The 24,913-nt window shown below is 40.1% G+C and overlaps 1 non-coding gene across 1 annotated transcript; it reads left to right on the plus strand.

Annotated features, from left to right (window-relative positions):
• Positions 1–20,919: 20,919 nt before the first annotated feature.
• LOC122054331 lies at positions 20,920–21,025 on the plus strand. The gene has a single exon (XR_006132657.1). It is a non-coding gene; the product is annotated as a small nucleolar RNA R71 (small nucleolar RNA).
• Positions 21,026–24,913: the final 3,888 nt, after the last annotated feature.

Raw genomic sequence — 24,913 nt, forward strand, 5'->3', positions numbered from 1 at the left:
TCCTAAAGAACCTAACCAAAGTCAAACCCAGTTTGAACCAATCGACTTTGTTAGATCTAACTCTAATCAAGGGGGAGATAGTGAAACCTTAAACCAATTAGAAGAACAATAAAATGAACCAACTCATTTAGAAGAAAATCATCCAACATAAATTGAGTCTAAAACAAGTAGAATTAGCCCAGATCATCCAATGGATCAAATAATAGGAGACCCAAATCTCACTACAACAAAAATGTTAAAAGACAATGGATTTTATCCGTTGTCATAGGCCCTTTAAAACCATTCTAATTGGCAGTGTTGTTAAATGTGTGGTAAAAGACAACGGTTTAAAACTATTGTCTTTGAACACAATAGACAACAGTCATGCAAGGGATTAAAGTGTTGTCCATTAATACCAAAGATAATAGTTTTGCAATAGTAAAAATCCGTTGTAATTGTCACACCCCGAGGAGTCCCAACCAGAGGAAAATTCATCAACATCTCCCCTGTACCAGTGACAATCTGAATCATTTCTACATCCACAGATATACATCATCCACACATGGCTGGAATATATACACAACCACGCAGTTTATATTCAGCCCACTCAGCTGTAACATCTAAAATACAACCACACAGTTATATATATATCTAAGAGCCCACTTGGCTGTACTAAAAAGAAGAAACACAGTGAAAATATGATAGAAACCATCACAGACCAAAAATAAGGACCGCTAGTGGGCTAGGCTTACACAACACAACAAAACAATATAAGACACCACATCACAACAAACCATAAACAAAATCGGAATATACAATGCTAAGTGTAAAATATCGAAAATAGGCGAATATTAATAAGGGAATTTTCCAGAATTTTTGAAAATTTTTCGGGAATTTTTCGGAGCTCGTATGGATGAGTTATCAGGGATAAAAAACAGGGTCCCGGGAAAGCCTGTTTAGGCTACCCTGTTTTAATGAGAAAAAGTTTTATTTTCTTTTCCTTTTTCTCTTATTCTTCCCCCGCATACCCGACTCCTTCCCTCGCGTGTGCCGACGCCGATTTGCCCTAACTGACGGCGGTTTCTCCTCCCTCCTTCGCGTATAAGCCTCGGCCAAGTTCTCTTTTGCCTCTCCTCTGCCCGACGCCGACCATCTCTTCCTTCTTCCTCCATGAGCCCTAAATTCCTTTTTTTTCTCAGCCACTTCGTCGAGTGACAGTGTTGATCGACGTTACTGTCGAGCCCCGATCTCCTCTGTGTTGAGCCCTAACGACTTCACCGCAAGTCGACGCCACTACTGAGCTTGTGTCTCGATTTCCCTTCTACTTCACTCTCCTCTGCTGACATGAGCCACTTGTGGAGCGATCTCGACGTCATAGCTGTGCCGACACAATTTCTCCATCGACCATGCCCTAGATCCCTTCAATTGACCTCCGGTAACCTCTATCTGTGCCCTATGTCTCTTAAATTAACCGCTGGCAATTGCTATCTGTGCCCTAATCCGATCTAGTGAGGTGGTTGGTCTTGGCCGAGACCAACAGTGCGGGAAGCTGACTACGACTGAAAGATAGCTTGGTTTTGTACCCCTTGCGCGGCTGAGCTGTTAACCTGAGATCCATTGCCCTTCAAGTTTGGAGAAGAGGATAACCATCGATGATACTCTCCTCGTCAGTTCTGAAGTGGAGGGTTCTTTCTTCCTTGCAATCGCATCTGGATCTCTTCACCAAGTAATGTTGCATCAGATTAAGGTAAGGTCTGTTTAGTACTTAAACAATAGAGGATTTGTTCTGTTGCTATATTAGATTGATTATCGGAAGGAATTGAATCTTTGCTAGGGTTGATTTCAACAGAACAATGTTTGGTTGAGAGATAGGCATCTGATCGCTGTTCGCACATTAGGGTAAGTGTGTTTCTTCTAATCTGTTTTGTTAGGAATGGAACCCTAAGCTTTGGATTAGGGATAGTTAATTGTGATTAACTATTTAATTAGGGTTCTTAAAGGAAAATAGTTTTGATTTAACTATTTGAGTTATAATTAAACTTAGCTAAATTGTACGATTTATTACAGGACATTGATACGAGACGAGTATATCGATTACCGGATTGGACCTTTCTTTTGGAGGCGGGTACTTTTGACTTTATGTCTTTGATATGCATAGTAGTGAATTTAACAAGTAGCAATAATTATGTTCTCTTATTTGTTTCGGTTAATCACTACCTGATACCCGTTACATGATTGATTGATTGCTTGTTTTGCATCTCATGTATTCTTTACCTGCTTATACAAGCTTATAGGGGTAGTGATATACCATGCTTCACCATGTTTAGGACCTAGGTTTTATACCTTCAGTGTACCTTTGATTTGATTCGTTGACTTATGGTGCACTTTTATATATATATGGATTAGCTCAGGATATTTTGTGGTTAGTGTCATGCACCATTTCCATGATTGCATGCTGTGCGATAGTCCACTCTATTATTGTTGAGCACATCGCCAATTACATGGATCTGCACACACCACCACTCATGGGTTAGTGGTCGATTCAGGCAGTGTGTTTTGCAGCAGGGACTTTGTTTGGCTCCGTTGGTCCGCTCATGGGTAGTTTGACACAACGTGGTAGCCGGCAAGGATTCCTCCCCGTCATCGTGTACCGGGAGTTGAGAGCATTGCGCTCCCCCATTTATGATTTGGGGTAGGAGGATAGGTGTACTCCGACAGCATCCCATCCACTCGGTCACCCATCAGGAGTAGTGACGACAGAGTGCACGGTTGTCACAGCCCTACCCACTCGACCTCACTATTGTGTGTGAGATTGTTGACTGGTGTCAGGGGTGACCAGGACGCATCATTGACATCATATGCATGATGCATTTATTGCTTGTGTTTGTGTTTGCTGCATTTATAAGCTGCATATTGTTTGGATACCTATGTTTAACTTGCATACAGGATTTCTATACCACTCAGACTATTTGTCCTTATACCCAGGTCCTGGTTAGTACAGTTTCTCTCTTGTTTACTTCAGTTATATTTTTATCTTCGTATATCAGGAGACTGTACGCATGATTAGTGTTAGGTGTTATTACCCTACTTTGCATATCAGGTGTGCCTGCTGAGTGTTGGACTCACCGTGCCTCCATTGTTGTTATTTTTTAAGTTGATGCTGTCAGGAGAGAATTCCAGTTGCTAGTCCCAGCAGACCTCGAGGATATTATTGGTCTTTTGGTTTTCTAACATAGACTATGCTATATTTGTTTTGTTTGATGGTATGGATATGATATGGATTCTTATCATAAATGGATTTTGGTATGATTTGGTTTTGCTTTTACTACATGCCTGCCTAGACGGCAGAAGTGGTAAATTGATCTTATCGTCGGATTTGTGTTTTATGAGTGTAGTGGAGTTGGGTTATTTTCGAGTCATGGTATTACTGATTTAATTATTTCTTATTAAACGACGTGGAATGCATGTGTGGTTGTATTTTATTATTGTTTTTATTCCAGCCGTATGTGGCTGAGGTATATGAGGATGTAGAAAAGTTTCAGATTGTCCGCTGTACAGGGGAGATGTTACCAAAATTTCTTCGGACAGGGACTTCTCCGGGGCGTGACAATTTAGTGGTATCAGAGCTTAAGTTTTACCATCTTTGTTTTCATATTTTGGATATTTGGGATAACCTGATACCAATTGATATGGTATCAAAGCGCCAAAGTTTGGCGATACTTGTTTGATTTTCGTGTGTTGGATTTTTGAGATTTATCTGATACAAATTTATTGGTATCAGAGCGGGTTATGTTACCTGCTTTTGGTGTTCTGGATATTTGGGTTAGCCCAAGTTTGCGAGTCAAACTGGGTAGTTATTTTGGATTGCACGGATTTTCCATTATGTATATGTTATGGATTTCCGTTTTGGATTTATATGGATTTCCGGTGGTGATTTTCATGTTCTGAATTTTGAGGTCAGAAGTTGGGGACTGGACAGCGATGGAACATCTCCAGACGGCATATAGGTATGATGTTTAATTTTATAGTTTATGACATGTATTAGCATTCTTTATTTAGTACCTGTCTGGTTGTTGTAAAACATATTACATGTGATGGGTTAGCCATTGAGCATGGTTGACCTTAATAGAGATCAAGGATTATAGTCTCTGGTGATTTTTCATATCATACCATCAGTAGTTTTAGCTTCTGTTACTACTAGTAGGAGATGGAGGCACATAACAACCTCTGCTATTGTTAGCTGGGTAGTGGATGATACCTACGTATTCCTGTAGACTTAGCTAGTAGAGTTTTTATACTCATATCTTTTGGATATTAGGGTATCCGATATGATGAAAATTGGTCATTTGGGGAGTTATCATGTTTGATCATTGTTGAGAATGGTTTGAGGTTGAGGGATATTGTGAGATCAGATATTGTGATATGTTGATTTCTAATAATTATGAGAGTAAATGTTATGTGGTTGTCTGATGATCTATTACTAGATATTTGTTTTGATGATCTATTAGTGGATAACTATTTTGATGATCTATTATTTGGGTTGTCATTGATAGTGACATAGTGAGTGTCATGTATGATATTCATAGGTTTGATGATTATAGTTGGTGATCAGATTATAAATCGGGTGCTAGAGAGTTTACGGTTGAGTGTGCCTATGAGATTTTAATAAATCTGGTTAGTTGTGGTTAGTTAACAGGATGATAAAATTGATATTTGCTTCCTCTGATATTGGACTATGTGGATAAATAATGATTTGATGTTTTGAATGCTAACTTGCTCTCATGGGGAGTAGAGACTTATTCATCTGATATTATGTGGGCTGATATTTTTGAGGATAAAAATGAGAGTGTCTTGATGATCTTGAATTCTGACTTTTTCTTTTGGGTCATACACATTTATACATATGATATTATGTGGGTTGGCATTTTCTAGTTTGAGTTGATGTAATTAGTGTTGAATTGACCCATGAACTGATTTAGTTATGTGACAATTTATTTGGGGGTCAAGTTGTTACTTGCTCTGGTGTCTATAAAGATGGATCCCTTCGGATAGTTCTGTATGGATTATGGATCAATGAACTGGTAGGATTTTTGTCGTGCTGCCTTTGGTAGTCATAGTTGAAATTTTTTCTAGGTCTGCTGAGTGGATACGTTGACCGTTGTGTTTGTTTATACAAGAAATTCATTTCTCTTCTCAAATATATATAATCTTATTAAAATTTCCATGAAGCAAAATGTCTCTAAACAATGTATGAGTCGGGAAAACTGAACAGTATTCTAAAGATGTACTAAACCTATGTTTAGTATAAGATGGTTTCAAATTTGCATGGATTTCTTTCAAGTATTACAATTATAATGGATACATGTATGGAACATGATATCCGATTGATTATGATAGGATTGGTTTGTGAATCCTGGCAAAATTTTTGATCATATAAATCCATATGAATGATTAGTAATGGTTTCAGATATTGACGATATAAATTTTATTGAAGTGTTAAATGTAACCAATTTTTCATCAATGTCAAGGTTGGATGAAAATGGTTGAGTATTGTGTCGGATTTGGATAACCTAGAAGGTAAAATAGGGAATGCTAGGTTGATTGGATTAAATATGTTGATTTTTGCATATTTATAAGGTGTGTACATATGATTATTATGTGTTGTGGGAGTTCTTGATAGACGGTTTAAATTGCACGTAGTGGGTGTATACTTGTCCAGTTATGATTATTGTGGGTTTCTAGTAGATTATACCCGACATATGTGTTTGAGTGTTTTGATGGAGGTATCTTGTCGATTTAATCTGAGTTGTGATATGTACATATGTGGTTGGTGTGGTATCTGAGTTATCTTTTTGATTATGTTTGATTTGTGAGTGCACCTGGGTTTAGTATGCTTTATTGGAAGTATATGTTGGTTATACTCTTGGCATAGGTGTATATATGTCATGTGAGTGTTGTTTGAGGTGTATTGTTGATTTTACCTACATTGATTTTGCACACGTGTTCGGTGTGTATTGTTGGAGGTATCATACTGAATATACCTGAGTTGTGTGTGTGTTTGGTGTGTACTAATTAGAGGATTATGTCGATCATACATATGTTGTGTGAGCACGTGTGCCAGGTGTATTATTGGTAGCAGCATGATGATTCTACTTATGTTGAATGCAAGATGTGGAGTGTCTGCATTATGTCATTTGTTGGATTAACCCGTCAACTAATTCTCCTATCAGTGGATGACCCATTGGGATGCTGATAGAGTTGATGATGGATTTGATTAGCTTACTAGGTTGTTATACCCTAGGCTAACCACAGTGATTGGTGGTAGAGAGATCTCGTGCAGTTTCTAGCTGGATAGTTAGGTGCCTTGGGGCACTTATGTATTGTTTTGTGGTGGGGTGTTGCTCCCACATATGTGGTGTTTCCTGTGATGGAGCGTTGCTCTCACACTGGAGGATTTATTCTTTGATGATTTATGTTGTTGATGATCAGATTTTCGACTTATTATCGGAGATCTTATGGATAGGAATGTTTGTGATACGGACATTATGTGTCTTGGTTTTTTCCATATAGGCTTACAGTGCCTTAGATGTTTTCAGGGACTCGATGATCCTGGTATGTCGAGGATGTTTGGATTGGTTTCCATTGTCTTTGTTGATGATGTTGTGATCTATTTCGGATCCGCGGTGAGTCACGCACCTCATCTTTGCATAGTCTAGAGATGTTTCTATGGGAACATCTATATGCGAAGTTCAGTAGTGCGTTTTGGGTTGTCTTCTATGAGATATTTGAGACACACTGTCACCAGTAGGAGTATACCGTGGTTCCACAGGAGATCGAGGTTGTTATCATTGGGAGTAGACGGAGTGTATAGAAGAGGCTTCCAACTTCCTTCGTTTGCCTCGATATTTCTGGAGATACGTTGAGGGTTTCTCTCGGATAGCTATGTCACTGACACGCCTGACCAGGAAAGGCGTAAAGTTCACGTGGTCCGAGGACTGCGAGATCAGCTTTCAGGAGCGGAAGCGGAGATTAGTGTCGGCTCCAGTTTTGGTTTTACCTTCTGGAGAGAACAGAATTGTACTCTACACTGACGCTTCTCTACAGGGTTTGGGTGCTGTTCTGATGCAGCACGGCAGAGTAGTCTCTTATGCTTCTCGTCAGCTGAAGGAGCATGAAAAGAACTACCCAGTTCATGATCTGGAGTTGGCCGCTATTATTTTTGCCCTAAAGATTTGGCGGCGTTACCTTTATGATATTACATTGAGATTCTCACTGACCATCAGAGTCTCAAATATCTGTTCACTCAAAAGGAACTTAATCTTCAACAGAGGAGATAGATGGAGTTCCTGAAGGATTATGATTGTACCATTAGCTATCACCCGAGAAAAGCTAATGTAGTTGCTGATGCACTCAGCCGGAAGTCCAGAGGGACTTTAGCTTGCCACCGAGTTATGGTCACAGACTTGATTCAAGGTTTCTCTGAGTTAGACCTTGAGGAGCAGGGATAGATAGAACAGGGTATTCTTGTTACCATAATTGCTCAGTCGTCGATCAGGATGAGAATCCGAGAGGCCCAGTTGTTGGGACCTCATAGAGCTCAGCGTGAGGCAGATGCTCCATACTATCAGACGGAGGATGTCAAAGGCATAAGACTGCCAAAAGAGTTATGCTGACCGAAGTCAGAGACTCTTAGAATTCTCCATTTGCGACCATGTATTTCTGCGAGTTTCACCCACGAAAGGGGTGAAGAGATTTGGCCTCAGAGGTAAACTAGCTCCGCGGTACATTGGTCCTTTCGAGATCTTGGAGAGGATCGGAGCGGCAGCTTACCGACTGGCACTACCACCGTCCTTGTCAGGCGTGCACGATGTATTCCACGTATCTATGCTGAAGAGATACGTACCCGACCCGACGCATGTGCTGGCAGATATCCCAGTTCCAGTTCAGCCTGATGTCACCTATGAGGAGGTTCCGGTATGGATTTTAGACCGGAAAGAGCGTCAGTTGCGGAACAAGACTATTTGGCTTGTTAAGTCGGATGACAGTATCATTTGGACGAGGAAGCTACATGGGAGCTCGAGAATACGATCCAAGCTCGATATCCCCATCTTTTCACTTGAAGTATGTGATTTAATTTACCGTTCAGCATTTATAATTGTTACCTGTTATTAGTACTTTCTGATGGTAAATACTGAAATTTGGGGACCAAATTTTTATTAGTGGGGAGGAATATAAAATACCAAAAATAGACAAATATTAATAAGGGAATTTTTCAGAATTTTTGAAAATTTTTTGGAAATTTTTTGAAACTCGTACGGATGAGTTATCGGGGATAAAAAATAGGGTCCCGGGAAAGTCTGTTTAGGCTACCCTGTTTTAATGAGGAAAAGTTTTATTTTCTTTTCCTTTTTCTCTTATTCTTCCCCCGCATACCCAACTCCTTCCCTCGCGTGTGCCGACGTCGATTTGCCCTAACTGACGGCGGTTTCTCCTCATTCCCTCGCGTAAAAGCCTCGGCAAAGTTCTCTTTTGCCTCTCCTCTGCCCGACGTCGACCATCTCTTCCTTCTTCCTCCACGAGCCCTAAATTCCTTTTTTTTCTCAGCCACTTCGCCGAGTGACAGTGTTGATCGCCGCTACTGCCGAGCCCCGATCTACTCTGTGCTGAGCCCTCGCGACTTCACCGTAAGTCGACGCCACTGCTGAGCTTATGTCACGATTTCCCTTCTACTTCACTCTCCTCTGCTGACACGAGCCACTTGTGGAGCGATCTCGACGTTGTAGCTGTGCCGGCACAATTTCTCCATCGACCGTGCCCTAGATCCCTTCAATTGACCTCCGGTAACCTCTATCTGTGCCCTATGTCTCTTCAATTGACCGCCGGCAATTGCTATCTGTGCCCTAATCCGATCCAGTGAGGTGGTTGGTCTTGGCCGAGACCAACAGTGCGGGAAGCCGACTACTACTAAAAGATAGCTTGGTTCTGTACCCCTTGTGTGGCTGAGCTGTTAGCCTGAGATCCATTGCCCTTCAAGTTTGGAGAAGAGGATAACCATCGATGATACTCTCCTCCTCAGTTCTGAAGTGGAGGGTTCTTTCTTCCTTACAATCACACCTGGATCTCTTCACCAAGTAATGTTGGATCAGATTAAGGTAAGGTCTGTTTAGTACTTAAACAATAGAGGATTTGTTCTATTGCTATATTAGAATGATTCTTGGAAGGAATTGAATCTTTGCTAGGGTTGATTTCAACAGAACAATGTTTGGTTGAGAGATAGGCATCTGATCGCTGTTCGCACATTAGGGTAAGTGTGTTTCTTCTGATCTGTTTTGTTAGGAATGAAACCCTAAGCTTTGGATTAGGGATAGTTAATTGTGATTAACTATTTAATTAGGGTTCTTGAAGGAAAATAGTTTTGATTTAACTATTTGAGTTATAATTAAACTTAGCCAAATTGTACGATTTATTACATGTCATTGATACGAGACGAGTATATCGATTACCGGATTGGACCTTTCTTTTGGAGGCGGGTACTTTTGACTTTATGTCTTTAATATGCATAGTAGTGAATTTAACAAGTAGCAATAATTATGTTCTCTTATTTGTTTCGGTTAATCACTACCCGATACCTATTACATGATTGATTGATTGCTTGTTTTGCATCTCATGTATTCCTTACCTGCTTATACATGCTTATAGGGGTAGTGATATACCATGCTTCACCATGTTTAGGACCTAGGTTTTATACCTTCAGTGTACCTTTGATTTGATTTGTTGACTTATGGTGCACTTTTATATATATATGGATTAGCTCAGGATATTTTGTGGTTAGTGCCATGCACCATTTGCATGATTGCATGCTATGCGATAGTCCACTCCATTATTGTTGAGCACATCGCCAGTTACATGGATCTGCACACACCACCACTCATGGGTTAGTGGTCGATTCAGGCAGTGTGTGTTGCAGCAGGGACTTTATTTGGCTCCGTTGGTCCGCTCATGGGTAGTGTGACACAACGTGGTAGCCGGCAGGGATTCCTCCCCATCATCGTGTACCAGGAGTTGAGAGCATTGCGCTCCCCCATTTATGATTTGGGGTAGGAGGATAGGTGTACTCCGACAGCATCCCGTCCACTCGGTCACTCATCAGGAGCAGTGACGACAGAGTGCAAGGTTGTCACAGCCCTACCCACTCGACCTCACTATTGTGTGTGAGATAGTTGACTGGTATCAGGGGTGACTAGGACGCATCATTGACATCATATGCATGATGCATTTATTGCTTGTGTTTGTGTTTTCTGCATTTATATGCTACATATTGGTTGGATACCTATGTTTGACATGCATACAGGATTTCTATACCACTCGGACTGTTTGTCCTTATACCCAGGTCCTGGTTAGTACAGTTTCTCTCCTGTTTACTTCTGTTGCATTTTTATCTTCGTATATCAGGAGACTGTACGCATGATTAGTTCTATGTGTTATTTCCCTACTTTGCATATCAGTTGTACCTACAGAGTGTTGGACTCACCTCACCTCCATTGTTGTTATTTTTCAGGTTGATGCTATCAGGAGAGAGTTCCAGTTGCTAGTCCCTGCAGACCTTGAGGATATTATTGGTCTTTTGGTTTTCTTACATAGACTATGCTATATTTGTTTTGTTTGATGGTATGGATATGGTATGGATTCTTATCGTAAATGGATTTTGGTATGATTTGGTTTTGCTTTTACTACATGCCTGCCTAGATGGCAGAAGAGGTAAATTGATCTTATCGTCGGATTTGTGTTTTATGAGTGTAGTGGAGTAGGGTTGTTTTCCAGTCATGGTATTACTGATTTGTTATTTCTTATTAAACTGTGTGGAATGCATGTGTGGTTGTATTTTATTATTGTTTTTATTCCATCCGCATGTGGCTGAGGTATATGAGGATGTAGAAAAGTTTCAGATTGTCCGCTATACAGGGGAAATGCTGCCGAAATTTCTTCGGACAGGGACTCCTCCGGGGTGTGACACTAAATGCACCAAATACATAAACTAAATAAACTATAAATAAAACCAGAAACCAGGTCTTCGGATGCGATGTAGGACTGGAAGACAGGATACTCTAAGAGACTCCACAAATATCTACCTGATGCCTGAAATTGAAATAGCTCAACGGTGTGAGTTCAAAGTGAAGGCGCTGGAATTTCGTTCTGTTTAAATTTTCCTATACAAAAATTGTACAAGTACAGAACTTTTCCTAGCAACCCGCATGTTCGATCAGATATGTGTTTGATCAATCAAGCAAGTTCTTAACAGATCAAAGTACACCTTGATCAAAGTACAAAATTGCTGGCCTCTTGTGTTGGTATCCATAAACGATACAAAGAAAACTAACTAATTACGCAATGGAATTAAAGAACTAGTTGTATCTTTTCTTTGTAGCTAAAGACCTCTTGATCTTCGGCCATATTCCTCTCCTCTTCTTGGATGTCGTGTGGATGATGATCTACCAAGACAACACCACCCTCCTTCTCTTCTTGGTTTCCAAACCACCGGCTACAAAAGGAGCTCTTAGGATGGGGCACCTTCTCTTCTTCTTCCTCTTCTTCCTCTTCTCCAAGATGCCCCCCACGAAGGAGTAGAAGAGGGGGGTGCCACCCTTAGTAAGGAGGGGGTCACCAGCCCTAGCAAGGAGAGGGGCCGCCGGCTCTTAGCAAGGGAGAAGGGGAGGGGCTCCAGCCCTAAGCAAAGAGGAGGGGAGGGGTGCCAGCCTTAGCTGAGTAGTAAAGAGAGGGGCGCCGGCCATAAGGAGGAGAAGAGAGAAAATTGGGTTTTAGGAGCCACCACCTACTACTCTTTTATAGGCTTGCCGTCGATTACAAAGAAAGAAAAATAATAAAATTCTGTTTAGAAAAAATCTCTCTTTCTATAACCAATTTAATCCAAACGAAGTTAATTTAAACCAAACCAAGTTAAGTTAAACCAAAACAAATTAAGTTAAACTAAACCAAGTTAAACCAAACCCAATTAAACAAACCAAGTTACAGATGGGTGGATGCGAAGCTTTATATAGAGGCTACAACAGGGACCTAGAGGAGGAATTGGTTTAGGCCTCCTGATGGGCTTGGGCTTCCTGTGTTCGGCCCGAACACCCAACCCAAGTCCATCAATAATAACCATACCACTAAAGGGTTATTATTGAACTACCGCGTCAATCCCATATTATAATATGGGCTCCTTCTTATCATAAGTGTGTTAATCTCCCTGTATTTAAGATATCGTATGTCCATTAATTAAATGAGTTACTGACAACTTAATTAATTAACATCTGATTCCAAGAGTAGTACCACTCAACTTTATTATCATGTCGGACTAAGTCCACCTGCAGGGTTTACATGATAATCCTTATGAGCTCCTCAAGGGGACATCATGAACCTAAATAATTAGGACACAGATTTCTTCTATAATCAATAACACACCATATAAACAGTACTATTTCCCAACTCATTTGGCCTATTGATTTAACGAATAAATCTCACTCATTCATAAGTTAAAGGAATAAATAATAAGTATGCGTACTTGTTATTATATAGGGATTAAGAGGACGCACATCCATAATAATAGAGGTTCTATTCTTTTATGTAGTCAATACAAATCGAACAACCTCAAATGGTCCTGCTCAATACACACATAGTGTACTAGTGTAATTTTATAGTCAAGACAGACTAATACCAAATTACATTACAATCATTCCAATGGTTTGTCCCAATCCATCTTGGTTGTGAGCTACTACTTATAATTTATAAAAAATCGATAACATGATCTTCTGTGTGGCACCACACACCATGTTATCTACAATATAGATTAAATGGACAACTACATTGACATATATATAAATATAAAATGCATACATTTGACCAAAGTGATTCTCATTTCAAAATATTTCAAAACAGATGTTCATACAAAAGCTATGCTTATAGTATACATCCCAACAATCTCCCATTTATACTAAAAGACTATGCTGCCATTAATACTGTCATACATTTGATTCCCATCCCTTCAACATGCCTATCAAAAGCTCTCGCCGGAAGGGCCTTAGTGAAAGGATCTGCCAGGTTATCTGCTGATGTAATCTTGGCGACAACAACCTCTTCTCATTTTATAATGTCTCGTATCAGGTGGTACTTGCGCTCAATGTGTTTACTTGCCTTATGGGCTCGTGGTTCCTTGGAGTTTGCTACTGCACCACTGTTGTCACAATAAATTGTGATAACTTTGGGCAAACCGGGAATCACATCTAAGTCCATCAAGAAATTTCTGAGCCATACAACTTCTTTGGTTGCCTCAGAGGTTGCCACATACTCAGCTTTCATGGTGGAGTCTGAAACACATTTCTGCTTAACACTCCTCCATGCTATGGCTCCACCTCCCAAAGTAAACATATGCCCCGAGGTTGATTTACTGCTGTCCCTATCTAATTGGAAGTCTGAATCCATGTAACCCAAAGGGAGCAAATCATCTACCTGGTTAACCAACATATAAACTCTAGTCCTTTTCAAGTACTTTAATATATGCTTTACGGCAGTCCAATATCCTGATCCTGGGTTACTTTGATATCTACTAACCATGCCCATGACAAAACAGATATCCGATCCTGTACATAGCATCGTATACATTAGGCTTCCTATAACCGAAGCATAAGGAACTGTCTTCATCTCCTCTATCTCCTTTGATCTATTAGGACACATCTTTTTTTTTTAGATAAAGCTACTCCATGCCGAAAAGGTAGAAAATCTTTCTTGGAGTTTTGCATACTAAAACGAGCTAAGATAGTATCGATGTATGAAGCTTGGGATAAGCACAACATCCTTTTCTTACAATCCCTTATTACTTTGATTTCAAGAATATGTCCACATTCTCCCAAGTCCTTCATATCAAACTGCTTGGACATCCATACCCTTACATCTGACAACACTTTAGCATTGTTGCCAATGAGCAAAATGTCATCTACGTATAGTACTAGAAATACCACCATGTTTACGTCAATTTTCTTGTATACACAAGACTCATCCGAACACTGAATGAATACATAAGACTGGATCACTTCATCAAACCGGATGTTCCAAGATCTCGAAGCTTGCTTCAGTCCATAAATGCACCGATTGAGCTTACATACAAGATGCTCTTTGCCCTTCGCAATAAATCCCTCTGGTTGCTTCATATAGATGTTTTCTTTAAGACTTCGGTTAAGGAAAGCCGTCTTGACATCTATTTGCCAAACCTCATAATCCATATGAGCAGTAATAGATAAAAGAATCCGGATAGACTTAAGCATGACTACCGATGAAAAGGTTTCCTCATAATCGATTCCCTCTTTCTGAGTATACCCCTTCGCAACAAACCTCGCTTTAAAGGTTTCCACATTCCCTTCTTTTCCTCTTTACCTTTTGTAGACCCATTTACATCCAATGTCATTTACACCGTTTGGTGGTTCTAAAAGCTCCCAGACCTTATTAGAATGTATAGATTCTATTTCAGAGTTCATTGCACTTTTCCAAGATGCTGCATCTTTATCTTGGAGTGCTTCATCATATGTCCAGGGATCAGGTTCATGTTCACCAGGGATCAAGTCTGAAGACTCTCCCAAAAACATGAATCTTTAGGTTTTTTAACAACCCTCCCACTACGACGAGGCACTACCTATAATTTTGCATCATTTATGACACGTATTGCAGTTACTTGTGTTATCTCATCTTGTACCGTTGGTACTAAAGTAGAAGTGTCCTCTCTTATTTCCTCAAGAACAATTTTACTCATGGGCTTATGGTTCATTACATAATCCTCTTCTAAAAATTGAGCATTGGTGCTAACAATGACTTTCTGATCTTTAGGACTATAAAACAAACCACCTTTTGTTCCTCTAGGATATCCCAAGAACAAGCAAACTTCTGTACGTGATTCCAACTTATCAGCGTCTCCCTTTAGCACATGTGTTTGACTACCCCAAATCTGAATGTGTTTCAAACTAGGCTTATGCCCATTTCACAATTCTGTGGGAGTAGAGAGTACTAACTTAGAAGTTACCAAGTTTAGAATGTACGTCGTCATTTCCAGAGCATATCCCCTAAACAAATTTGGTAATTCTCAATAACTCATCATTGATCTAACCATTTCCATAAGACTCTTATTCCTTCATTCCGCCACACCATTCTGTTGAGGTGTACCAGGTGCAAACAATTAGGATTGAATCCCGGCCTTTGATAAGTAACTCTAAAACTCTCCTAAGAGGTACTCGCCACCACGATTAGACTGTAGTGTCTTGATACTTTTACCATGTCGTTTCTCCATATCAGCCTTGTACTCTTTGAACTTATCAAAACACTCAGACTTACGGTGCATCAAGTAAAATATACCCATATCTTGAATAGTCGTCTATAAAAGAAACAAAATATTCAAAACCACCTCTTGCCTGGATAGTCATAGGCCCACACAAATTAGAATGAACCAATTCCAACACTTCTTTGGCTCTATACCCCTTTGCCTTAAAAGACCTTTTGGTCATTTTTCCATCCAAGCAAGACTCACAGGTCAGAAAGTTTTCCACTACCAATGAATCCAAAAGTCCATCGGTTATTAACCTTTGAATCCTACTCAAGTTAATATGACCCAACCTTAGATGCTAAAGATATGGTTGGTTCATTTCCGAAGGTTGCTTTCTCTTATTAGAATTAGAAGATGTGTTATTAATTTCCATTTGTTGCGTCGTGGGAGTTATTGGATTAAGAGTATATAAATTACCAACCAACGCACCAGAACAGATAACCACCCTATTTTTCTTCACAACCACTTTATCATCAAAAGAAATAGAATATCCATCCATAAATAGTTTAGAAACTGAAATTAAGTTCTTTCTAAAACATGGTATGTAAAGACAATTTTTCAAAATCAAAGTTTTATTCATATCAAAAGATAGATAAACATCTCCCACTACAACAGCCGCCACTCTCATAGCATTACTCATGTAAACAGTGATCTCCCCTTCATGTAGTCGTCGGGTGTTATGCAACCGCAAGTGTACGGTTTCGTCGTCAGTAATAAAAATATCGAATCCACAGGGATTGTTGATTAAGCACTAGATATGTCACAAGTAGGTTATCTAGACGGTCAAAAGTTAGCTTTGGTGCTTGCAAACTAACTAGAGTGATTGAAGAGAGAAAAAGGTTGAGAGAGAGAGACGAGATCTTGGAGGGAATGAGCTTCGGGAGATGGATTCTAGGATTTCGGTTTCATTGTAATACTAGAAGATACTACATAGATTACCTAGTTTCTACCCTCTATGTCCATGCTCTTGTAAGAAGTTAGATTGGTCAATATCCCTAAGTATCGAATAGAGACGATCCTTGAGAAATCCTGTAACGGTTAACCCCTGTCACTAGGGCGCCTCGGTAGATCACAGGAGTTCGTGTCTAGTAAATAGCAATAAGGATAAAGGTAGATGGTACGGGTTCCTACTTCCTTATGGAGGAATTACCTCTCCTTTCAAGAGAATGTCCTAGACATCCGTGAACAGGTTACCCTTGTCACTAGGGCCCCTTAGGTATATGATCTAGAGCACTCTCTCTATGAGAGCAGCAATTCCTAAGGGATTGTTTCTCCTTTCAAGGGAACGTCTTAGACGTCCGGAAAGGGTTACCCCTGACACAAGGGTACCTTTGTCAATACGCTCTAGGGCATCCCCTTGCATGATCAACAATCCTCCACAACAATCAACGAAGCATGCATAGTCACACACACAACTCATCAATATGAACAAAAGCATTAACAAGTCATTGAATAGAAACAAGATGAATCTACATAGTTTTGCATCTCCATCATAATACAAATACTCCCTAATCCTAGAAGAGGACGTCTACTCCATTGTAGGGGAAGAACACCCCCAAAGCATAAAGAAAAGCATACTTACAACCCTAGAAGGAAAGGAAGAAGAGATGCTTGATGATTCCGATGTCTTGGGGATGCTTCCTTGCTCCAGAGATGGACGGATCATGAAGAGACGGCGGTGGATGAAGCTCAACGTCTTTCCCCGAGAGTAGTGACAAAGTCCCAAATGAAAGATAATCAAAGAATAGGGTTCTTGAGCCTTTTATACCTCCTCCACGCGGCCCAGGAAAACCAGGATTTACAGGCGTCCGGTAAACTAGGTTTTCTCGTGATTCACCCTGAAACAAAGTTGTAGCCCTTGAAATTATCTTCAATCTAATACTTGGATTTAGCCCTTGCTCAAACCAAGACGAAAGTTATGGCAGTTCAAAGTTTGGTCTGCAGTCTAGGCGGAGGTCCAGTTGAACCTGCGGTTGGGAGGCACGGCCGTGACATTTAGCACGGGAAAATAATTCTTTCTCTCTGTTGGATCTGAAGAAAAGTTGTAGAACTTGAAGTCAGATACGTTTCAGTATAAAGAACAGACCAAACTCCAACGGAGCACAAAATTATGGCTGAATTACGAACGGTCTACAATCTGCCCAGAATTCAGCACAGCCCTATTTTGGCGTGGCACGGCCCGTGTTCTTCTTCGCACATCTGTGTGGAATCCACACGGTCTCACACGGCTTCCTCTCGGATTGAGTCACACGGTCGTGGCCTTCTTCGTCTTTGCCGAGGTCACACGGTCGTGACCTTCTCAAGCTCTGGAATGTTGGCACGGCCATGTGCTGCTTGGCCTCGGGGTGGGGTGGCACGGCCATGTGCTGCTTGGCCTCGGGGTGGGGTGGCACGGCCATGCAAGGATGCACGGCCGTGTGATGATCCTCCTCTGTCCTGGTCGCACGGTCGTGCAAGGGTTGCACGGCCGTGCACTTCTCCTCCTCGGTCTTGGCCGCTTGGCCGCGCCAAGATTGCACGATCGTGTCCTCTGGCTTTTTTCAGTGCGTCAATAATCGCTATTTTAGCTCCAAAAGTTGTTCCTGTCAACACAAAACCAAACAAGGAGCAGATATCCAAACAAAAGAGTATATATAATGAATACAAGGTGAAAGAGGCAATCATGCAACGAATATATATGCATAAAGTACGTGAATGTACGCTAAAACATGCATAAATGATCATAATATTTACGCACATCACACCCCCAGACTTGAACCATTGCTTGTCCTCAAGCAAAACCTGCAATCTAGATTCATGTGGTTAGACAGTGCATCATAATCTCTAGCAAGTCAATCTAATTCTATCAAATTATTTCATTAGTGAGCAAGATACAAAAGTAGTTTAAGTATGACCTAAGTAGTAGTCATCCTTGCTCAGTGCAAAAGTGGCCTAGATTTATCAAGTTTCAATCCCTAAGTCTAGTCAAGTCGTCATAAAATTGTGTTCCTTATGATTCCGGCGATAGGCACTTACCTGCCACACGCAAGGTTCGTTCCCCTCAAAAAATGCTATGCATCGTCTACACAAAATCTCAAAGAAATACTCAGTATCAAGAGAAACATAGCATTCATTTCTCCAGTAACCTAACTCAGTCTCAAAGGGGTGAATTGCTAATTTCCACTCATGACAACTATTTTTTTATCCCTTATTATTTTTTTCCATTTTTTTTGAATGTTTGCAAAGTATCAAACTTTAACAAATCTTCAAATTTTTTTTTTTTTTTGGATTAATTTTTTCCCAAATGAGCTTACATGATCTGAGTTTATCCAGTAACCAAAATGTAGTTGAGAGGTCACCATAGAAGCACAAGTACTAGTTCAATTCTATGAATCATGACTATTTTAGAGTTATCAACCATCAAAAATAGGCATAGTGTATAGAGATCCTAAAACAAGGTCAATACTTAAACTCTTATAGTAAAACATTGCTCACTTCATGCTATCAAAGATAGAAAAGATAGATCACTAAACATAAGTAACTCATGAACCACATAAAATCTAGAATAGACGTGCTAGTATTTTACATTAAGGAACAAACAATCATACTATGATGATGTGATGTAAGATGCAACTAGCAAAAATTTTATTAAGAAAAAAGAAGAAATAAGCAAAAACTAAACAAAACCAAATGCATCCAAATGCATCCCCCCAGACTTAAACTTTTCATTGTCCCAATGAAAACTAAAAATAATGTGGAGGAGATTTAAAGTAGGAGAAGTTACCAAATGATGCGTGTCAAATGCCCATGTCATTAACTTCTCCACCATGTAGTTGCACTCCTCCTAATCTTTAAGTCCTATAAAAGAAAGTAGACAACAAAAGTTAAGTAGAGGATACATGTTTATTATAAAGAAAGAATTGAAACTGGATAGAACTAAACCAATGAATGAAAACAAAGAAAATGAACTTGGGTTGCCTCCCAGGAAGCGCTTGTTTAAGGTCATTAGCTTGACCACCTCATTAAATTCATCGAAATCTCGCTCTTGGAGGAGTAAGATATTTCAACACCCTCCTACCAAGGGCTCTTATTATGGAGGGAGCTTTCAATGTAGGAGTTGAAAAATGAGGTATCGCTCTCTCCATCTTCGTCTTCTTTGAAGTTCTTTCAGGTGGTCGAAGACGGTTCAGATTGAACTTCCAATTAGCAACCCAGGTGAAATATGCACAAGCAAAAGAAATACAAATCTCCCACAAACGTGTTAGATAAGATGAAACCATAATCATATTAAAATAAGAAGAATAAGAAATAAAAACTGAATCACATCCAATAAATCAATGATGGGTACCTCTATAATGTTTTCCAAAGGATCACAAAAAATACTAACCTTGCTTTGCTGAGTGATACCTGATACTACTAAACCTATGGATGTGACTTCCTCTGAAGCAAATGTTGGTTCTGGCTCTGGCTCAGGTGTTAATGCTACAAAAGGTGGTGATTCTTGGGGCTTCGCTTCCATTGCAAAAGTCCCTACACATTTATCATCAACCAATTCCATTCTTACAAATTCCATATCATCAATTGGTTGTGTGATCAAAGGAGGTTATTCTTGAGATGTTGCTTCCAAAACACAGCACTGTACACATTCTTCAATATTATCATCATCAACAAAAGCATCAAAAAATAAACCAACATCAATATCCTCAGTGGGAGAATCATCTATAGGAGGATCACTAACTTCATTTGAAGTTTTAAGTTGATCTACCACATCACATTCATCATCTGAAAACTCAATTTCATCATAACACCCTGTAAACCCAGAAGGTAGATCTGAAAACTTGTTGTCTGCTACATTATCATCACAATCATCATCTGAAGAGTCCTCATCTTCATATACATCTAGAAATCTACACTCAATCATATTAGTGTCACAGAATTTGCCAAAGTCTTTGTTTTCATTAGACCTCACTAGCCTTTGTGGAAAAGGAACCTTTGGTGAAGGTCTTGGGAATGGTTGAGCTTGTGATAGAGGTACAAACTGCTTGTCTAGTGATGGTGTGATCAACCATTGAGGGAAAGGTACTTGTGGCCTTTGGGAACTTCTTAGAGAAATGGAATTGAGCTATTGTGATCTTCTATTATTTTTCTCCTCAATTCTAAACATGTCCTTCTTCAGAAGTTCTTCATGATTCTTTCCCTTTCTCAACTCAATATCATTACAAATCTCACTAGATTTTGTCTGCAAAGGACGGGGATCTTCTTTGAACCATTTTGAAACTATGCTCTTAATCCTTGCCCCCAAATGTTTAAACTCCTCATTCTGTGACTTCTGAATTTCGACATTCTTAGGTGGTTGAACTGCATTTTGTTTGACAGGCTCTCTTGTATATATGGCGTGTACTTCTTGAATTTCTGAGGGAGATTCCATCCAACTTTTGCTCAACCATCCATGGAGGTTCAATGCCACTTGATCAATCAATATATAAGCTTCTTCTATACTCTTTTCCATAAAAAAACCTCCAGCTGATGAATCTAACAAGCACTTATCTAAAAAAGAAACTCCCCTACAGAATATGTGTAGAATCAGCCATTTCTCCAAACCATGATGAGGGCACTGTCTTTGAAGACTCTTGAATCTATCCCATACTTCAAATAATGATTCTCCATACGCCTGAGCAAAATTTGTGATGCAATTCCTCATATACACTGTTCTGCTTGGAGGAAAGAAATGATTTAGAAATTGCTCCTCCAATTGTTCCCAACTTGTGATGCTTTGAGGACGGAGAGAATATAACCAAGTCCTTGCTTTATCCTTGATACTTAAAGGAAATGCCATCAACCGAACTGCATCTGCTGATACTCCTTCACAATTCACCATATCACAAAGCTATAGAAATGTCTCAAGATGAAAATAAGGACTTTCTAATACTTTTCCTCCAAATTTGTGACCTTGTATCATGGAAATTAATTCTGGGTCTAGTTGGAAATTTTCTGCTTCAATATGAGGCTGCACAATGGGAGACATAAATCTTGAAGAAATGGGTGCAGAGAAATCTCTTAAGGGACTGCTTGACATGTTAGTGCTCATAGATATCCAAAAAAAAATTTTGAGAGAAAAGAAAAAATAACAAAAAAATGAAGAATTAAGAGCAAGAAAGAGAATGCAAAAACAAAGAAAAAGAAAAATTGAACCTTAAACTAATAACAAGAAATAAATGCAGAGTTTTAAGATAAAAAAAATGCAGATTTTTTTTTTGAATTATGAAAATGGAAAAACAAAAGCTATTCACAAGTATAGATTAACTAAGTTACTAATCTACTAATGTTAATGTGAACAATCCCCGGCAACGGCGCCAAAAACATGTTACGCAACCGCAAGTGTACGGTTTCGTCGTCAATAATAAAAATATCGAATCCACAAGGGCTGTTGATTAAGCACTAGAGATGTCGCAAGTAGGTTATCTAGACAGTCGAAAGTTAGCTTTGGCGCTTGCAAACTAACGAGACTGATTGAAGAGAGAAAGAAGGTTGAGAGAGAGAGAAGAGATCTTGGAGGGAATGATCTTCGGGAGATGGATTCTAGGATTTCGGTTTCATTGTAATACTAGGAGATACTACATAGATTGCCTAGTTTCTACCCTCTATGTCCATGCTCTTGTAGGAAATTAGATTGGTCAATATCCCTAAGTATCGAATAGAGACGATCCTTGAGAAATCCTATAATGGTTAACCCCTGTCACTAGGGCGCCTCGGTAGATCACAGGAGTTCGGGTCTAGTAAATAGCTATAAGGATAAAGGTAGATGGTATGGGTTCCTACTTCCTTATGGAGGAATTACCTCTCCTTTCAAGAGAATGTCCTACACGTCCGTGAACGGGTTACCCTTGTCACTAGGGCCCCTCGGGTATACGATCTAGAGCACTCTTTCTACGAGAGCAGCAATTCCTAAGGGATTGTTTCTCCTTTCAAGGGAACGTCTTAGACGTCCGGAAAGGGTTACCCCTGTCACGAGGGTACCTTGGTCAATATGCTCTAGGGAATCCCCTTGCATGATCAACAATCCTCCACAGCAATCAACGAAGCATGCATAGTCACACACACAACTCATCAATATGAACAAAAGCATTAACAAGTCATTGAATAGAAACAAAATGAATCTACATAGTTTTGCATCTCCATCATATTACAAATACTCCCTAATCCTAGAAGAGGACGTCTACTCCATTGTAGGGGAAGAACAACCCCAGAGCATAAAGAAAAGCATACTTACAACCCTAGATGAAAGGAAGAAGAGATGCTTGATGATTCCGATGTCTTGGGGATGCTTCCTTGCTCCGAAGATGGACGGATCACGAAGAGACGGCGGTGGAGTAAGCTCGACGGCTTTCCCCGAGGGGAGGGACGAAGTCTTAAACCAAAGATAATCAAAGAATAGGGTTCTTGAGCCTTTTATACCTCCTCCACGCTGCCTAGGAAAACCAGGATTTACAAGCGTCCAGTAAACTAGGTTTTTCACCCATTAGACCAGGTTTTCTCGTGATTCACCCTGAACCAAAGTTGTAGCCCTTGAAATTATCTTCAATCTAATACTTGGATCAAGCCCTGTCTCAAACCTAGCCTAAAGTTATGGTGGTTTGAAGTTTGGTTTGCAGTCTGGGTGGAGGTCTAGTTGAACCTGCAGTTGGGAGGCACGGCCGTGCCATTTAGCACGGGTAAACAATTCTTTCTCTCTGTTGGATCTGAAGAAAATTTGTATACCTTGAAGTTATCTACGTTTTAGTATAAAGAACAGCCCGACAATCCAACAGCGCACAAAGTTATGGCTGAATTACGAATGGTCTGCAATCTGCCCAGAATTCAGCACAGTCCTATTTTGGCGTGGCACGGCCCGTGTTATTCGTCGCACGGTCGTGTGGAATCCACATGGCTTCCTCTCGGATTGAGTCACACAGCCGTGGCCTTCTTCGTCTCTATCGAGGTCACACGGCCGTGTGGATTCACACGGCCGTGACCTTCTCAAGCTCTGGAATGTTGGCATGGCCATGCCATTTTGCAAGGTCGTGTGCTGCTTGGCCTCGGGGTGGGGTGGCATGGCCGTGCAAGGATGCACAGGTGTGTGATGATCCTCCTTTGTCCTGGTCGCACGGTCGTGCACTTCTCCTCCTCGGTCTTGGCCGCACGGCCGTGCCAAGGTTGCATGGTCGTGTCCTCTGGCTTGTTTCAGTGCGCCGATAATTGCTATTTTAGCTCTGAAAGTTGTTCCTGTCAACACAAAATCAAACATGGAGCAAATATCTGAACAAACAAATATATATAATGAATACAAGGTGAAAGAGGCAATCATGCAACGAATATATATGCATAAAGTACATGAATGTGCGCTAAAACATGCATAAATTATCATAATATTTGTGCACATCATCGGGTTTCCTGGAACCCCTGCAATGAATTGCAAACATGATCAGTGGCTCCCGTATCTACACACCAGGTACCGGTAGATAACGCCGCTAAACATGTTTCAACAACTAGTGAATAAGATATACCTTTATTGTTCTACTTTTTGCGAGAACGGCCCACCTTCCAATGTCCAGACTGCTTGCATGTGAAGCACTTGCCTTTCGTCTTCTTCACACCTGCCTGCAGTCCAGTCCCTAGACGTCGAATCACTTTCTTTGCCGAACCAACTTGTTTCTTCTTCTTCTTTCCGCCTTTCGACTTAGAGGCAGAAATGTTTTAAGCAATGTGAACTTGAGAACTTTGACGAAATAGTCCTTCTGCTGCTTGGAGTTCTGTCAGAAGTTCCACCAACGAATAAACGCTTTTGTTCATGTTGTAATTCAGGTGGAACTGCACAAAAATTTTGGACAGCGTTTGGAGAATGATATCGACCTGGGTTTCCCCATCAATTTCAGCTCCAAGGACTTCCATCTCATTCAAATGAGTCATCATCTTGAGGATATGATCCCTCACGGGTGTCCCCTCAGTCATGGTGGTCGTCATTAAGTTTCTCATGGCCTCCTGCCTGGTAGCTCGATTCTAGTATCTGAAGAGTTGCTTGAGATTGAGCATCATGTCATAGGCAGTGGGTAGGGTCTGATGCTGATGTTGTAGTACATTTAACATAGAAGCTAAAATGTAACACCGCATCATCTCATCTGCCTTGACCCATTTCCTATGTCTCTCTATCTCCTCTTCACTAGAATCCTTATCAGGCACGCTAGGACAAACCTCAAGAAGTACGAACTTGTATTATTCAGCAGTTAAGACAACGTCCAAGTTCCATTTCCAATCAATTTAATTTAGACAAGTAATTTTGTTTTCTTTTAAAATAATAACAAGAGGATTGAAAGCCATTGTGAAATCCTGAGAATCACATAATAAAATATTTGGTCAAAACTTTAGGATTTAAAATAATATTGATTCCTCAAACAATATAATTTAAATTCACCAACACCTCAAAACATCGTGAATTTCGTATGCCATGATAGTGTGGACGTATACTAATTCAAACATTTGTAAGAGGAGGTTTTACCCATTAATTTTATTATCTTGTCAACCTAACTTTATGACAAATAAAATTAATAGTTGGTT

Source organism: Zingiber officinale, chromosome 3A, assembly GCF_018446385.1.
Source record: "Zingiber officinale cultivar Zhangliang chromosome 3A, Zo_v1.1, whole genome shotgun sequence".
Taxonomy (NCBI): domain Eukaryota; kingdom Viridiplantae; phylum Streptophyta; class Magnoliopsida; order Zingiberales; family Zingiberaceae; genus Zingiber; species Zingiber officinale.